The sequence below is a fragment of the Oryctolagus cuniculus genome, chromosome 21, assembly GCF_051225735.1.
Source record: "Oryctolagus cuniculus isolate XC-2025 breed Fujian yellow rabbit chromosome 21, ASM5122573v1, whole genome shotgun sequence".
NCBI classification, from domain to species: Eukaryota; Metazoa; Chordata; class Mammalia; order Lagomorpha; family Leporidae; genus Oryctolagus; species Oryctolagus cuniculus.
This window is the reverse complement of record NC_142887.1, coordinates 2,500,108-2,518,263: the sequence shown is the minus strand read 5'-3', so window position 1 is coordinate 2,518,263 and position 18,156 is coordinate 2,500,108. Positions and strand designations below refer to the sequence as shown.

General features: G+C 41.3%; 2 pseudogenes; one reads left to right on the top strand and one right to left on the bottom strand.

The window, feature by feature from the left end:
* The first annotated feature begins 5,392 nt into the window (after nucleotides 1-5,392).
* Nucleotides 5,393-8,363, top strand: LOC149119784 (SERPINE1 mRNA-binding protein 1-like; annotated as a pseudogene).
* Nucleotides 8,364-11,777: 3,414 nt separating this feature from the next.
* Nucleotides 11,778-17,147, bottom strand: LOC149119783 (uncharacterized; annotated as a pseudogene).
* Nucleotides 17,148-18,156: the final 1,009 nt, after the last annotated feature.

The following is an 18,156-nucleotide window of genomic DNA, read 5'->3' as shown; positions in this document are numbered from 1 at the left end:
GCCTTGCTCCTAATAAGCTCTGGCAAGTGGACATCACCCACATTAACTCCTTTGTTAAACTTAAGTTTGTCCATGTGGTGGTAGATACTTATTCAAAGGCTGTATTTGCAACAGCCCAATCTAGAGAAAAGGCTAGTAATGTGATAAAGGCTCTCAAGTCAGCCATGTGGGTCTTCAGTATCCCTTGGACCATAAAGACATAATGGGTCACCATATACATCACAGGAATTTAATTCCTTCCTGAGGTCCTGGAACATACAGTGCCACAGGTATCCCATACAACCCACAGGGACAGGCAATCATTGAAACAACTCATAGGACTATTAAATATCTCTTACAAAGACAGAAAAACAATCTCATGCCCCCAGACACACCGTTTGCTTTGACTGAGGTTCTTTTCACTATCAATTTTCTTACTTTTGGTTCCCAAAGTGTCAGCCCAGCTTATAAACACTGGAGATCCTTTCCATCCCAGATCCCAGCCCCTATGTTTAGGTGGAAAGATCCCCTGATAAGAGAATGGAAGAGACCACACTCTCTGCTAACCAAGGGCCTAGGATATGCTTGTGTCTTTCCAGAGAATGTGGGACAGCACATTTGGGTACCAGCCAGAAATATCAAGCCTGCAACTGACAGTCAACCAGAACCAGCTGAACAAGATTGAGAGTCTGTCTTGTTAGTGGATGCACCTACTACCAATTGTCAAGCTGCCGCTCTATCATCTTACCCTGAGGAACTGCCCATAGCCACATTCTCTACTGCTTTATACTCTACTAACTCTGGTCAGCCACTCAAATGGCCCACAGCCTGTGTGCAGTCACTCTGTTCCTGATTACCATTGTTCCTCATTCCTACCCCCATCTGAGCAAGCACTCTTGTGGTCTCCCATTTTGAGGGCTGGTTAGTCAATTATGGGTAAGATCCCCTGGGGGACAACCTAAGACAGGCACAGCCACATACAGAGACCACATGGAAACAGAGTCAACAATGATATGACAAAGGATCATGCCTCCTGTTGCTCAAAAATAAATGAAAAGGGGGAAATGTGGTGGAATAAGGCCATGCCAAGATGGCCACAGGCAAGTGAGCATCAGTTACTCAAGAAGGATTTCAAAACCCACCTGGCAATGGAGCCTGCCACTCAACAGGCTGTGATTGGTTAGGGCATAAACCACCCCTTGACTGGATTGTCTGCCTCAGCTATATAAGCTACTGTACTAACTGAAATAAATGAGTCTGTGGGCTGCTCGCCTCTGGCCAGCTTTCACCTGACTCCTGGAGTCTGTGTGGTAACTCTGTGCCTCTTACCCCCACTGCACTCCTCCTCTCAGAAATAATCCACAGCAACATCTGAAGTAGACTTTTAATTTTAGTAGCATCTTTGGTTTCTCGTATTTTGTGAGTGTTGACAGATACGAGCTATGTGACAAAGAAAAACTGGAAGATTTGGGGCAAGATAATCTCCCATCTCAGAATTCTATTACTGTGATGCTCTCTAAATCCCCTCCAAGCCTGAATGCTCAGTGGGTCTTGGACTTGCTACACACAATGATCCTGAGGTTATTCATTTTTTATCTGAAAGGCAGAGTTACACACACACACACACACACACACAGAGAGAGAGAGAGAGAGAGAGAGAAGCAATCTTTACCTGCTGGTTTACTCTCCAAATGGTCTCAATGGCTGGAGCTGGGCCAGCCAGAAGCCAGGAGCTTCTTCTGGGTCTCCCTCATGGGTGCAGTACTTGGGCCATCCTCCACTGCTTTCTCATGTACATTAACAGGGACCTGGATCAGAAGTGGAGCATCTGGGACTTGAACTGGCACCCATATGGGATGCTGGTGTCACTGGCAGAAGCTTTACTGACACAGCCTAACCTTTTTAAAAAATATTTTTATTTTATTTTAAAGGCAGAGACAGAAATTTTTATCTGCTGGGTTATCCATAAATACCCACAAAATCCAGGGCTGGACCAGGCTAAATCCAGAAGCATGGAACTCCACCTGGGTATGCTATGTGGGTGGTAGGAATGGAGTCATCATTTTCTGCCTCCCAACATGCACATTAGCAGGATGTTGAAGTGGAGTCGGATTAGCCAGGACTTTTGAACCATAAATGCAAGTGGAGATCATTATACTTAGTAAAATAAGCAAGTCCTCAAAAGACAAATATCATATTTTTCCTGATTTCTGGTAATTAATATACAGAGTACAAAACAATATAATGTATATGAGTAATGTTGACATTTTAGGATTTGATTTTTAAAAAAGATTTATTTGAAAGGCAGAGATACAGAGAGGAGAGAGGGAGAGGGGGAGAGAAAGAGAGGGAAAGAGTGAGTAAGAGAGAGAACCTTCCATCCACTGGTTCACTCCCCAAATGGTTGCAACAGCAGGGGTTGGAACAGGCCAAAGCTAGGAGTCTGGAGCTTCTTCTGGGTCTCCCACATGGGTGGCAGAGGCCCAAGAACTCAGCCATCCACTGCCCTCCCAAGCACATCAGCAAGGAGCTAGATCAGTAGTAGAGCAGCCAGGATTTGAACTGGAACCCATATGGGATGCTGGCACTGCAAGCAGCAGCTTAGCCTTCTATGCCACAAGCCTGGCCCTCATAGATTTGATTATTATTTATAGTCCTATATTCCTTGTCTATACTCCTGAGGAACAGTGGTTATTCTGCTTACTACTTGTTGAGCCTTTTATTTAGTGGATGATTAAGCTTGTGATTATAAAGTAAATTGAAAGTTTGTCATAGCAAACCTTAAAATATGAAAGGAATATGAAGGGGGAGTGTGGATGGAAGTATCATTACTCTCTTAAAACCATATATATGAAAAACATGAAATTTGTTGCCTGTCCTTCAAGTTAATTTTTAAAAAGAGTTATCTATTCATACACCACTGATTCTCTTGAATTGCTGTTGCCATACATTTTCCATATGGCACCAATTATTTCACCATTCTTCCACTTGAGTTGTACCATCAATGTGGAGTTTTCTCTGTATTTTCAGAATTCATGTTGCATTATGAGCTCTTTTGAAATTGTTGCCTTATACATCCTAGCACCTCAAACTACATCCTGTTCAAATATGTTGTAATAAGTTAATATGAGTTTATTTTAAGGCAAAAATATCAAAATTTATGCACTGTTTTTGTAGTATGCATTTCCCACCAATGTTCTGAAGACCCCTTTTATTATTATGGTTTCTCTCTGCATAGTGGACTTAGAGTGTATTGAGAACTTTGCCTTTTTCATGTCAAGATATAGCATATTTCAAGCACTTGGTTGGAATTCAGCATTGATGTATGAGTGACAGATGGGAACTCCTTGCAATTGATATCTCAGAAATAATCATCAAAGTTAAAAAAAAACTTAATTCACATAATTTGTGTGTGTGTGATTTTCAAAACTGTTTTTGAGAAACAGAGAGAGAGTGCTCCCATAAACTGGTTCATTCCCCAAATATTTGCAATGGCTGCAGCTGAGTCAAACATTTGAGAATCACTTTTATTTCACTTTCCCTGATATGAAGATATTCTTGATAGACTTGAAAATGCAAACTTACGCTTTTCACAGGAATTTCTAATCTACTATAGATTCTTAATGTTTGGTTTATGGTGTTTTTGCCTTGAAGAAAGTTTTGATTTATGTGACTCAGATTTTATTTTATTTCTTTTGTGTCTTCTAGATTTTTTTTTTTTTTTTGACAGGCAGAGTGGACAGTGAGAGAGAGACAGAGAGAGAAAGGTCTTCCTTTTGCCGTTGGTTCACCCTCCAATGGCCGCCGCTGCAGCCGGCGCACCGCGCTGATCCTGGCAGGAGCCAGGAGCCAGGTGCTTTTCCTGGTCTCCCATGGGGTGCAGGGCCCAAGCACCTGGGCCATCCTCCACTGCACTCCCTGGCCATAGCAGAGGGCTGGCCTGGAAGAGGGGCAACCGGGACAGAATCCGGCGCCCCAACCGGGACTAGAACCCGGTGTGCCGGCGCCGCAAGGTGGAGGATTAGCCTATTGAGCCACGGCGCCGGCATTGTGTCTTCTAGATTTTATGACTTCCTTTGTAAAGGTTTATTTATGGGCCATATTGTGGCAAGCAGACCAAGCTACTACCCACAAAGCCAGCATCTAGTATGTTCCCAGTCACAGAGGGGAGGGTAGTTACTGGAGTGAATTCAGTGGGTTCCTTTCCTTAGCCCAGTAAAGAAAAAAAGCCTGGAAACAATGGCAAGTGAGTGGAAACTTTATTGCTTATTTGTTTTGCAAGTGAAAGTGAGCAGCTCATCTGAGAGGTGAGATGGAGTGCCAGAGTGGGACACTGGCTTTTCCACAAGTGCACTGGGTTTTTAAGAATTTACTATTTTCTTATTGGGTCATCTTATGGGCTTTCCCATTGGATAGGGGTTTCACATACTGTATGCTCATTGGCTTGGGGCCCATAGTAATAGTGGGATTTTTGTTGGTGACAGTCTGAATGGGAATTTCTAAATGCTAACTTCCTCTTTTGGTGGCCTCAGCCCTCTCTCTGCTAGTTCTGAGTGAAAAATTGCAACTAGTTTGAAGACATTGCCAAAATCACAGGCTGTAGCATAGGATGCTACAATGGGGAGAGGTATGAGCAAGTCTCAGAGAAAACGACACTGTCACAGCCTACAGCCTGCATGCTAAGGACATTCTGCTAAAGTCTGAGAGGCCCACAGATGCCCAGCCCAACTAAACAGGCTCACCATTTGGGCACTGGTTCATGTTCTGGCTGCTTCAATTTTCTTTCCTTCATTTTGTTTTTATTAAAACATGTTTGCTTAATTTACAGCAAGCAGAAAATAGGCTGGGTCTTCTTTTGATGCAAACATTGATGTTTTAAAGGTTGTACACAATATTTTTAAAAAGGACATATAAAAATACAATATTAGAAGTTTCCATAAGAAAGAAAATACAACTTTTAACCCCACAACTTTTCCTTTTTCAGAACTGCAAAACTACTTCTAGTAGTTTTATTTTTAAAACTACAGTTTTAAGAAATAGAGAGAGAGAGACAAAGAGAGACAGAGAAGTCTTCCATCTGATGGTTCACTCTCCAGTTGGCTGCGATGACTGGAGCTGTGCTGATTTGAGGCCAGGAGCTTCCTCCAGGTCTCCCACATGGGTGCAGGGGCCCAAGCATTTTGTGCCATCTTCTACTGCTTTCCCAGGCCATAGCAGAAAGCTGGATTGGAAGTGGAGCAGCCGGGTCTCAAACCAGTACCCATATGGGATGCCAGTGCTTCAGGCCAGGGCATTACCCCACTGTGCCACAGCGCCGGCCCCTAAAACTACAGTGTTAAGTAGACTCCTTCCCCCTGAGCTGGATCATCTTGTGGGAAGTACTGAAGCAGGAGCTCTTAACTCAAGGTGGCCCATGGCAATCTGTGGAGAAAAGCACCGCCGAGCCACAATCAGGGCTGGGCACCTACAGGAAGGCTTCTCTGCATGGTTACCAACCAAGTAAACCAGTTATTTGACATTGAATCTGATCCATTCCAGATGCTGAAGGAGCAGAGACCAAGAAAAAAGAAGCCGGCAGAAGGGGGGCTGGGGGTGGGGTGCATTGGAGTCCCCATGGCCAATAATGCAGCTCAGGCAAAGGCCCAGACCAACTCCAAAGCAGCAGGCAAACAGCCATGGAAAGAGTCCCAGAAAGACCAATAAACTCACTGCCAGATTGGCCTGGTTGACAAGAAAGAGGAGGTGCAGCCACCTGTGGCGTTCAAGAAAGAAGGAATAAGACATGTTGGAAGAAGACTGATCAACAACTTCAGGGTGAAGGAAAAATCATTGATAGAGGACCAAAAAGGTGACCACCTCTTGAATGGTGGTGAAGAAGGGTGAAGAAGCAGGTTTTCTTTTCTTTTAAACACTGAAAAACTGCTATTTATTTAAAAGGAAACTTTTCAATACAATAAAGAAATGGCAATAGCTGGTACATACATTAAATCAAAATATTTTCGTTAAGCACCAAGTAGCATCATTCTCATTCTTTTCATTAAGAGCACCTTTATTATTAAAAGACTAATACTTTTAAGTTTTTAATCAAATTTAAAGCTGCCAATCAGAGCTTCTAATTAGCTTGAGATGACTGGGTAAACCTTCTTATAGTGTGAGCAAAAATGACTTATAAAAACTTTGTTTAACTGTAACTGAAGGGATTCACTGGCTTCAGGCTGAGAATCAGTGCTGGGGGCTAAACGCTACCCACAACAGAAAAATGAGTAATGAATACCACGTATCAATGATAGATGACATATGGTTTCTTCCTAGTCAAAGGACTAATACCTAACTCTAATAGGTCTTGAAGGATTGACCCACAGGGACTGATTCAAATTCTTAACCTTCCAGGGTGAACAAGTCAAGGACAAGGAAAGAGGTGAAAGTCCTGCACCCTGGGTGGCAGGGGAAATGGCAACAAACCAGGTGGGGAATATCAAGGAGTGTTTAAAGGCCAGGGAGAACAAAACAGCTGAGACTCAGACCCACAAAAGTACTAACTGCTCAGAAGGCAGTTCAACACATGTTTTGGGAGGAAGGACGTAATCCACTAACATTATATGCATCATAGAAAGGAAAATGTCATTCAACAAGAGAGGGAAGATGTCTCTCCTAGCACAGAGACTCCGCAGCTGTTTGGGGAAGCTCTGAGGCTGAGGATCACCCTGGGATCCAGTCCACATTCCAAAGCCCTACCCCCTTGCAATTAAATCCACAAACCAAAACTTTACTAATGGAACTGTCTGCTCCAAAAAAGTGAAACACAAACACAAGCAAAGAAAACAAACTGAAGGGCCATTAGAGTAAGCTTTAATCCCTGCTACTATCCCTGCCCTGCAAGAACAGGATCTGCCCTGTTACTTCCATTGATTCACTTCTGCAAAGCTTGTCAAAACCCAGCATCTTACTGTTCCTGCTACATCCTCTCCTAATGAAAGCAAATACTATGCAAAAACACAAACACACCACAAATAGAAGCCAGCATCAACTTAATGACCCTGTGGAATATTACAAACCTAACCTAGGATATTTTAATCATCTTCTGACTTATTCACAGAATATCCACTTCTGTAATGTTTTGGGAGCATTGCAGACTTGGTTGCATTAGATTCCTCTTCTTGAAGTAGTTCAAAGTTTGAATGCAATTTAGATAATTTTCTAAATTATCTGAGGGGAAATTATCCTAAAAGGCCCAGGAAAAATCCCTTTTCCTCTATTCTCAGGCTCCAGTAATTCTTTTTCTCAGATCATAAAACCTAACCTAACAACTGGAAAGAGGATAAAAAGTCATACAAAAAATACAAAAAAAAAAAAAAACGGAAAAGGGAACCAACATCATCATAAGGGTCTGTCAGTGTCATCACACTATCTCAACATGGCACAAGACAAAAAAAAATGGTACTTTGTTTAGCAAAGTTATAGTCATTTTGTAAAGTATGCAAGAAATTAACAATTTATAAAAATAGGGGAAAGTTTTAATTGGGAGCATAAAACTAAAATGTCATTCTCTGGCGAAGAGTGCTTCCCAACATCAGGTCTACAGGTGGAAGTTGAGGCACAACTGTTGGCTCAAGGCTGCCTCAGGTCTGCTTCAGAGGGGCATGGATATTAGCAGATGAGAGGTGAGTTTTCTGTTGATACATTTATAATTGACTGACCTGAGGTAGTGGTGGTCTTAGAAGAGGTCAGGAGGCCATGGATGTGGAATGGGCCTAGGAGATGGATTTGGTTCTCACGGCAAATGTGAATTTGATAGACACAGTAAAAGCAATAGATCTTTATCACATTACAGTGGTCTAAAGCAGGTAGACAAATGTGGAGGTTGTGGGTCTCACAAATGGGAAACTGTCAAAGATGAATTAACTGACTTTGATTCATCAAAATGTGACTCAGGAAACACTTGAAGGTGAAGAACATCCAGTGGCCAACATGGAAAATGGGGAAATGTGAATGGAAGAGGTAAAAGAGAGTACAAAAGAGATTACTTTGGATGAGTGGAAGACAATTCATAAAGACAGGATAAAACTAGAATTTAATATCTGAAAATCAAATCAAGGTGCTGATTGGCAATGAAAGGATTTGTTTTTCATAAATCAAGGTGTGAAGAGGCTCATGCTGAAGATTCTATTATGGCCTATCATTTTTGGAAACCAGCAAATGATATAACATCTTAGCTAGAGATCAACTTTGGAGACTTAGGCCACCTAGAATATGGTGGTAGAAGAGGGCAGAGGTAGACATGGGCATGATGGATGTCATGATGGATGACCTAGTCCAGCAGGACTAAGTCAAGTGTTTCTGTTTCTGATATGAATGATCCAGAGGCATTTCTAGCTATGGCTTAATGGGATGTCCTAACAACCTTAGTTCCTTTGTGGACTTTCCTGTGCAATGCTTTTGCATGCTTAATGATCCCAAAGGACTAAGAAATTAAAAAAAAAAACAGCCTAAAGATTGAATTTTATCTGTTTTGCAAATGAGTTTCTCTCACTACCCAGAAGTAACAAATATGGTAGTCACTTTTGTACTTAGGAATGTATTAGTAGCAAGGATGTTTTAATAATTTTCATAGATTATGAATTATTCATGGACACTTTTGCATGGCTGCTTGCAAATGTGCATTTCCAAACTTGAAGTGCAGGTGTTAATAGTGTGTAACAGTTTAATAAAAAATTAACTTTGTTCTTTATACATCCAGAAAAATCTTAAAAAATTAAAGAAATGTGCATAGCATGATTTTATAGCAAAACATGAACATTAACTGCAAATAGTAAATAAATGAAAGCTAGAAATACTATCCAATATATAGCAGTCCTAGAATCAATCCCTCAAACACAATCCACAAGCAGTATCTAAAAACCATTGTCTTGTTCTTCACAGGCAAAACCTAGGTTTCCAAAACCAAAATTGGAAAGAGTACTCCTCTGAAAGAAATTTTTTCCCCACAATATTACCTAGATCTACAAGTAAACAATCTGAGATTTAAAAAAGATGTTAGCTTCTTACTCTGAAATCAGTTTGGATATGTCAAGTCACTTTTAGTTCCTCAAAGAAATCTTTCAGAGAAATTACAGAAATTATAAATGGTTAAGGATTTTATTTCCTCATTTTTAGTCAGCTACATTGATAACTAAAGCTGAGAGATGACTCTTGCTTAGAACTGATCCTTTTCCTGAAATATTTTAAACTTCACGACACAACCTCACCTAAAATGGGAGTGTTGTCTCTCAGCTTGCCACACATTAAATAAAACTGAAGTGTGAAAAGCAAGCCTCCCTCATAAATAGGTAGGCACATTTTGATACAAATACACACTCTAAGTGCTATAAGCATCACCATTTAGTTTACACAATGCACACTCTCACACAAACAAAACTTACTTTGAAACAACTTACTTCTAATGGCACTAAGATAATTAGTCAGCAATTCTCATTAAACTTCAGAGTAATTATGTGAGAACATTCTTTCCCCCTTCAAATTGTTTCTGCCATCAATGATCTGCTCAACTTCTAAGGTGAGATTTTTGTATATTCCAAATCTGTACAGAAGCCAGAATAAAAGCAGTGAAGGCTCTGTGTTTCAGCCAAAATCTCAATCACCCTGAAAATGTTGTTTAACCCAGCCGGGGGGGGGGGGCAGTCCTACAAGTACTGGGGTTAACAAAAGAACTATTCTAAACTGTGTCATACATAAACTTTTTTAAAGATTTATTTGAAAGTCAGAGTTACACAGAGAGAGAAGGAGAGGTAGAGAGAGAGGTCTTCACTCCCCAATTTGCTACAGTGGCCAGAGCTACACCAATCTGAAGCCAGGAGCTTCTTCTGGGTCTCCCAAGCAGGTGCAGGGGCCCAAGGATGTGGGCTATCTTCTACTGCTTTCCCAGGCCATAGCAGAGAGCTGGCTTGGAAGTGGAGCAGCCAGGTCTGGAACTGGCACTCATATGGGATGCCAGCACTGCAGGCAGTGGCTTAACCCATTACACCACAGTGCCAGCTCCATAAATAAAATATTAACAGGGGACTAGACATCTTAACAAGACCTAAAAGTTCACCATGAACCTACTGTGTTTGAACAGTCAGTGTTATACTGTGGCTGCTTCATTTTTGTGTTAATCTATCTTTTTTTAACTTTTATTTAATGAATATAGATTTCCAAAGTACGGCTTATGGATTACAATAGCTTCCCCCCCATAATGTCCCTCCCACCCGCAACCCTCCCCTTTCCCACTCCCTCTCCCCTTCCATTCACATGAGGATTCATTTTCATTTCTCTTTATATACAGAAGATCAGTTTAGCATGCATTAAGTAAAGATTTCAACAGTTTGCTCCCACACAGAAACATAAAGTGAAAAACAATAGATGATTTTTTAAATGATGATGAAATCAGATCAGACCTATTGTCATGTTTAATCCCATAAATAAAGGGGAGAGTGATCCAACATGGGAAGCGAGATACTCAGCAGACTCATAGAATGGCAGATGTCCTAAACAGCACTCTGGCCTCAGAATCAGCCCTTAAGGCATTCCGATTGGGCTGAAAAGCCCATGAGAGTATTTCAGGCATGGAAAGCCAAGACACTCTGGAAAAAAAAAAAAACCTAAATGAAAGATCTCTGTGAGTGAGATCGCAGTGGAAAGAACAGGTCTTCAAAGAAGGAGGTACCTTTCTCTGAAGGGAGGAGAGAACCTCCACTTTGACTATGCTCTTGTCTAAACAAGAAAAGAGTCAGAGAACTCAAGGGGCTTCCATAGCCTTGGAAACTCATGACTGGTGCATAGGGAGATTACTGATGCCATAAACAGGAGTGTCAATTTGTAAAGTCAACAACAGGAGTCACTGTGCACTTACTCCTCATGTAGGATCTCTGTCCTTAATGTGCTGTACATTGAGACTTAATGCTATAACGAGTACTCAAACAGTATATTTCACTTTGTGTTTCTATGGGGGTGCAAACTGTTGAAATCTTTACTTAATGTATACTAAACTGATCTTCTGTAAAAAAAAAAAGAAGAAGAAATTAATCTATCTTATTAGCAAGCTACAGCTCTAGGTTTCCAGTTCTATGAAATATGGAGATGAAATTTCATTTTTAGTAAGACAATGTTGCAAATTTAAGTCAATCAACATCTTTTCAATGAATACTTCAAGCATAATGAGAATCTTTGAGAAAATTGCAGATCCCACAGATTTGTTTTTTTTTTTTTTTAAATTTTTTGACAGGCAGAGTGGACAGTGAGAGAGAGAGACAGAGAGAAAGGTCTTCCTTTCGCCGTTGGTTCACCCTCCAATGGCCGCCACGGCCAGCGCACTGCAGCTGGCGCACCGCGCCAATCCGATGGCAGGAGCCAGGTACTTATCCTGGTCTCCCATGGGGTGCAGGGCCCAAGGACTTGGGCCATCCTCCACTGCACTCCCTGGCCACAGCAGAGAGCTGGCCTGGAAGAGGGGCAACTGGGACAGAATCCGGCACCCCGACCAGGACTAGAACCCGGTGTGCCGGCGCCACAAAATGGAGGATTAGCCTAGTGAGCCGTGGCACCGGCCGACCCCACAAATTTGTACCTGCCCATGACATTAAGTAAATTGGACTCTTCAGAGTGGCTTCTAAATAACATGTCATTTTAATTATAACTGGATACATGGAAGGCTAACAAGTATTTCTAAAGTATCATTACAACATTGTACTTCTGATAATTTAAGTAAACCACACTATGAGTAAATAATGATATATGCCTAAAGATTATCATAGTTTATATTATCAGTGGCCACTGGACTTAGGACTAGTCTAAGATCTTGATCTAAATTTTGACCTAGACCTAGACTGTGATCTTGACTGAACTTTGGATTTAGGTAGTCCTTTTCTCCCTGGTTCCTTTTCATCACTTGAGCCAGACTTATAATGTGTTTTGGAACCTGTTTTAGGGGTGCCTTTAATTTTTTTGTGAGATGCAGATCTAGAATGTGATTTAGTCTCCAATTATTTATTGGGCTGGGATATCACGATCTTTGGTGTTTGAATCTAACAATGTTGGAACGGCTTCTGCTACCGTGAAGTCTTCTAATCAGTCTACTGTTTCTAGGGCTATAAGATTTATACTTGTAATTAAAAGACTGACTTCTTGCTCTCCCTTCATAACATTAGATTCTAGAACATCAATATTTGTCAAATCATCATGACATGAAGAACTATACACATTCCTCCCTTCCTTGGCTTCCTTCTGATTTGGTGTCTTCTGATTGCCCTGTGCAAATTGTATTTTTGATGCCCACAAATCTATTTTCTGTCCAAGTTATGTAAAGCATTTTTGGAATCATGAGCATCCTCAAATTGAATGTAAGCAAATCCTCTTGGATGGTGAATGTAGAAATCAAGTGGAACATACACATGAACTTTAGGATCATAACAACAAAATTTTCACCATAAGTCTTCAGACCTGGTGTTGTCCACTACTTTCCTGACAGAGATGTGTTTGCAGGGCACAGGTAGTGGCGTGAATCTTGCTCAGGGTACTAATAGGCTCAGCAAACCACTTGCAGCCAAGTCTGACACAGACACACAACTTTTTTTTTAACATTTATTTATTTATTTGAGCTGGTGCTATGGCTCAGTTGGCTAATCCTCCACCTGTGGTGCCAGCACCCCGGGTTCTAGTCTCAGATGGGGCACCGGATTCTGTCCCGGTTGCTCCTCTTCCAGCCCAGCTCTCTGCTGTGGCCGGGGAAGGCAGTGGAGGATGGCCCAAGTGCTTGGGTCCTGCACCCACATGGGAGACCAGGAGGAAGCACCTGGCTCCTGGCTTCATATCAGTGCATCGCACCAGCCGTAGTGGCTACTTGGGGGGTGAACCAACAGAAGGAAGACCTTTCTCTCTGTCTATGTCTCTCTCACTGTCTAACTCTGCCTGTAAAAAAAATGATAATTGGATTGATATACCTTCTTAAAAAAAGATTTATTTGTTTATTTGAAACTCAAAGTTACAGAGAGGGAGAGATGGGGGAGAGAGAGTGAGAGAGGAGAGGGAGAGAGAGAGGGAGAGAAAAAGCAAGAGAGAGAGAGAAAGAGGGAGATGGAGGGAGGGAGAGAGAGAGAGAGAGATCTTCCATCCACTGGTTCACTCTCCAGATGTCTTCAAAGGCCAGTGCTGGGCCATGCCAAAACCAAAGCCAGAAGCTTTATCTAAGTGAAGCAGCCAGAACAAGAGGTAATGCCCATGTGGGGTGCTGCCAATAAAAGTGGGTGACTTTACCCACTATGCCACAATGTTGACCCTGAGTCTGCTCTATTTCTGATCCAACTCCCTGCTAATGCACCTAGAAAAGAAGCAGAAGGTTGTCAAAGTACTTGGGCCCAACCACCCATGCAAGTGATCTGGATGACACTCATGGCTCCTGACTTCTGCTGGGCCTAGTTCTGGTCATAGCCATTTGGGGTGTGAATCAGCAGATGGAAGACTTCTCCTCTGTGTCTTTTCCTCTCACTCTGTACTCTTTCAAATAAACAAAAATAAATCTTAAAAAAGTGAAAGGGGCTTATTTAGCCTACACAGACATGTTAATGATTTTTCAAGTAGGAAACAATAGGTTTTAAAATATCGGCAAACACAGACTATGATTCATGTGACACGATGAATTACTTTTGCCCTACCCTGATATAAACACACATACTGGCCCCTGGTTTTGGCCTGGCCAAGTCCCAGCTGTTACAGCCATCTGGTGAGTGAACCAGTGGGTGAGACAAATCTCTCCCTCTCATTCTGCCACTGTGTCTTTCAAATAAACTTTTTAAAAAAGATTTGAACTTAGGGACTTTGAGATATTAATCAAAATGCTGAGTCAGATACTCCTCTCAATGTGTCTTCCGTGGGCCAGCTCCCCATGTGTGACTTTTTTTTTACTCTCTTTCTATAGATGACTCACAAATTTATGTTTGTAGCCTCTGAATTAGAAACAATCTAGTGGACATTTCCATTTGGATGGAATTTAGCATGCTTATATCATATACTGGAAATATCAGACTGCTGTTTCTCATAATTCTTGGTAGAAAAGGTTGGAAATTGAAAGCATGGGACACTTAAATTCAGGTTCTCTATACCTAAGGTTGGTGCCTTTCTTCAGTGACTTAGGTTTGATTCACCAGCACCTCCTACAGACCCTGGTACCTGACCTGAGAGAATTTTCATTGATTCAGCTTTATTTGCATGTCATTGTTCTTTTAAGGTCAACAAGTCCTTTGGAAGGTGATTACCTTTATCCCACAAGTTCAAAGTACTGTAATTTATATTCATGATGAGAATATTTCCTAAAAGTGAGCAGGGATTCTTCTCAGAGAGCAATCATCACTGAAAGTCTGAATCTATGTAAATCCCCTTAGAGTCTTTAATCCATTGGAATTAATAATCACAGAGAACTCAAGGTAGCACATTAGATTTAAAGCAGTTCAATTCAAGCAAGTAAAGGAAACTTGGACTGAAAAGAGAAATCTTTGCACCAACAGGTCGGGTTTTAAGATTGAAATTGACAATTTCTATAGGACATGCATTGCCATTTTCAGTTCTTTAGAATGATGCTTTTCTTTTAAGGTTTCCATTAATTAAAATATATAAAAGTAACATATGCTTATTGGAACTATGACAATACTACAAACCCCTAGAAGTGACTGTTATTAATAGCCCACAGTGCATTTCTTATGCTGCTACAGGCTCAAAAACTGGATACCAATAGGTTTCATACATGAATAGTGTTGAATTATCTATTTTCTTATTTATTTTATGTCTTCAGTAATAGAACTATAGCAGGTTGAACTATGTATTTGCTTATTTATTTCTGTCTTCAGTAATGGAACTATGCAATGTATATTACTCTGCAACTTGCTTTTCTCACTTAATGCTATAATACGGACAGCTCCTCAGTCAGGTAACATAGCCTTCCATTTTGTAAATAACTTATAATATGAGCTACTCCTCAGGAAGTTCATTGAAATGCACACTATGAAAAAGTATGTGTAGATTTAAAAAATCTGCATCAAAATAAAATAGTAATTTGTCACAATCTGTTTGCCCAGGATCTAGTTTGGGGCACTAAGAAGGTTAAGACATCAATTTGAAAAAGCCCTTATCAGAGCAACAGGAATTCTGCAGGAGAAGAAGAATGAACACTACCTTGATGGTGCAGCATGGATGGGAAAATGGCAACCCCATGGATGCCTTGTGGCAATTGTATGTGGACAAGGCCTCAAGGAAATCAGCAATTTATGAGGGGTAAATTTATTTAAGAAGGGCTGAGGTGATGTTAAAGATGAAGCCCACAGTGGCAGACCATCCACATCAATCTGCAAGGATAACATTAGGCTTGTTCATACCCTAATTGAAGAGGACTGATGAATAGCAACAGAAACAAGAGCCAACAGTACAGACATCTCCACTGTTCAGCTTACATAATTCTGACTAGAAAAAACAAAGACTAACATTCTTGTTCAGTGGGTGTGCAAAAACTGTTGTTCCCAGAACAGCTATAGAAATATTGTTTTCAATAGAAAGATTTTTAACTAAAAGCACCTCTTGCAAACACTGCAATAATATGAGGAGTTACACTAGGTAACTCATTAGGTCATTTCCCTATCAGAGTGAGAAAGGGACAAAAGCCCTTGAAGAGTGGACAAAGTGCTTGCTTCTCCCTGGAAGCTGTCTTAACCACACTTAGTTTTATGCCAAGAGAAGACTACACAGCATTGTAGGCCTTGCTCCTGATTGGTTGGTTATTCTAGTCTTCTAATTGTTACCCTCCCCCTCTGGTTGCTATTCTACCCTTCTGATTGCTTTTTATCCCTGCTTTGTGATGATTGGCTGTTAGTCTAATCCTCCCTGATTGGTTAAATCTAGGAATGGTTTTCAGAAAGCAACCAGAGAGAGCAACTGTATGTATAAAATGGCTAGCCCTCACAGGCTTAACTGGGAGATGCTCTCTTGGAACCCCACTCCTCACTGCTGCAACAAGGGGATTCTCACTTTCAATAAATTTTGCTTTGCTCACTGTCCCTGTCTGCATGGAAATTCTTCTTTAATGCGAGGTAAGAACTGAGATGGCTTTCATCATCCTGCAACAATACAAGATGAAACATGAATTTACCAGTATGATTCCTAAGTCAAAGCACAGTCAAGACAATGGCTACCAAGAGGTGGAAGTGGTCCAGTCAAAGTAGAAACAGAGAATGATCACATCTGAAAGCTCCAGCAGAAAAACACCTGGAAAAGCTTCACCAAGGAGTATCTCTGCACTACAACAATGCATTGGTTCATTTATCTCATCAAAAAGGGGTAATTTTGTGAGAATTTCCATGGGGTATAGCTAGGCATCTATACCATAATTCTGTTTGGGCTCCCTATGACTTCTTTATGTTTTATAATCTTAAAACTTTTTTTTAAAGACATGCAGTTTTCTTTAGTTACTAATGTAAAAATCCAGCAATACCATGTTTAAATTCCCAGAAACCTCAGTTCTTAGGGGTGAATTAAATGGCAAAGTATCTTGATTCACAAAAGTGTCTTGATCTTCACTGAAATGTGAAGAAGTAAACTTTTTAAATTTAAATTTAATTTTTCAATTCCATTTTTAATGAACATTTTGTGTATATCTTTTTTATATAATAAAGCATTTATTTTTGAAGAAGCATTTCTTTCCATCACTAAGATTTCTGAGTTACAGAGAGGACTAGTTTTTCCAATTACCTTAATAAATGAGAAGAAGAAGGGAAAAGGGGAGCCACATATTTCTGTCTGCCAGATACTATAGGAGGTACTTTCCATAAGCGGTATACTTTGATCTTGGTTGCCTATTTCTAGTCCTGCCTCAATCCCTTCTCTAAACACAGAGGAGCATGTCAGCCTTTGCTCAAAGTCTCCTCCCCCCAGCCCCATGGTTCCCATGTTCCCCATGATACAGTACTGATTAGCAATACAAGCTACTAACCTGGCCCACAGGCCTTCCAGTTTGCTCTAACTTCCCTCTTCTGTCTTCCCATGTCCCCATCCTTTCTCTTTGTATCCCAGCTCACCTGAACGACCTACAGTTTCCCCAATTTCCAGGCCCTGTCAATCCTCAGGGCCCTTGTACTGCTTCCTTCTGTTCTCATCGTCCTTCTTCACCTCTTCTTCTGGCTGTTATTCCACTCACCAGTGAGTACTCACTGCTCTTTGGCTTTTTCAGAATGTCTTTTGCAGGGCGGTTTGTGAATTAGTGAAACAAGAGCATGCTGTAGTCATTTACAACCAGTAACTCTTGGTAAATTAACAGAAGTTTGTTGCTTAGCCAGTCAAATTTGGCTGCAGGTCTAGGTCATTCTCTTGGGCAGATCCTCTAAAAGCTCTGCTGATGGAGTTCGTGGAGTCTCTTCCATCCTGTAATTGTACTATCCAGAGCACTTGACTTCCTTGGCTATTGAGGCAGTAGAAGAGAATATAAATGCGTGACTTTCTGGCCATGAGATGTATTGGTTTCAAAGTGCCCCTGATACCCGTACTCTCAGACTTCTACTAGCACTGGTACATGGCCCTGATTTCAGAGGTCTAAGGTCTGATGCAAGTACAAAGCCAGAAGAAAGGAGAAGTGGACATAGAAGAGTGCCTGCAATCTCTACCACAGGTGTGATGCCAGCGACCGCTTCTGTTTAGAGGGATTGCTGTGCAGTGTTAGAAGGATGGTATAGGTGGCTCTCACCCACTAGAGTGTGCATTTTGTGAGGGTGAAGTCTTTTATAGTATTCATTTTTATGTCTCTGGAATCTGGCAGTGTCACCCACATGACAAATAGTCAAGAAAGTCAGTTAAACAAATCTATTCATCCACATTTCTAAGTGATCCAAGTTTATTTTTTTTTCTTATTTGACAGAGTTAGACAGTGTGTGAGAGAGACAGAAAGAAAGGTCTTCCTTCTGTTGGTTCACCCCCCAAATGGCTGCTACAGCCAGAGCTATGACGATCTGAAGCCAGGAGCCAAGTGCCTCCCTCTGGTCTCCCATGTGGGTGCAGGGGCCCAAGCACCTGGGCCATCTTCCACTGCCTTCTCGGGCCACAGCAGAGAGCTGGACTGGAAGAGGAGCAACTGGTACTAGAACCTGGTGCCCATATGAGATGCTGGTGCCA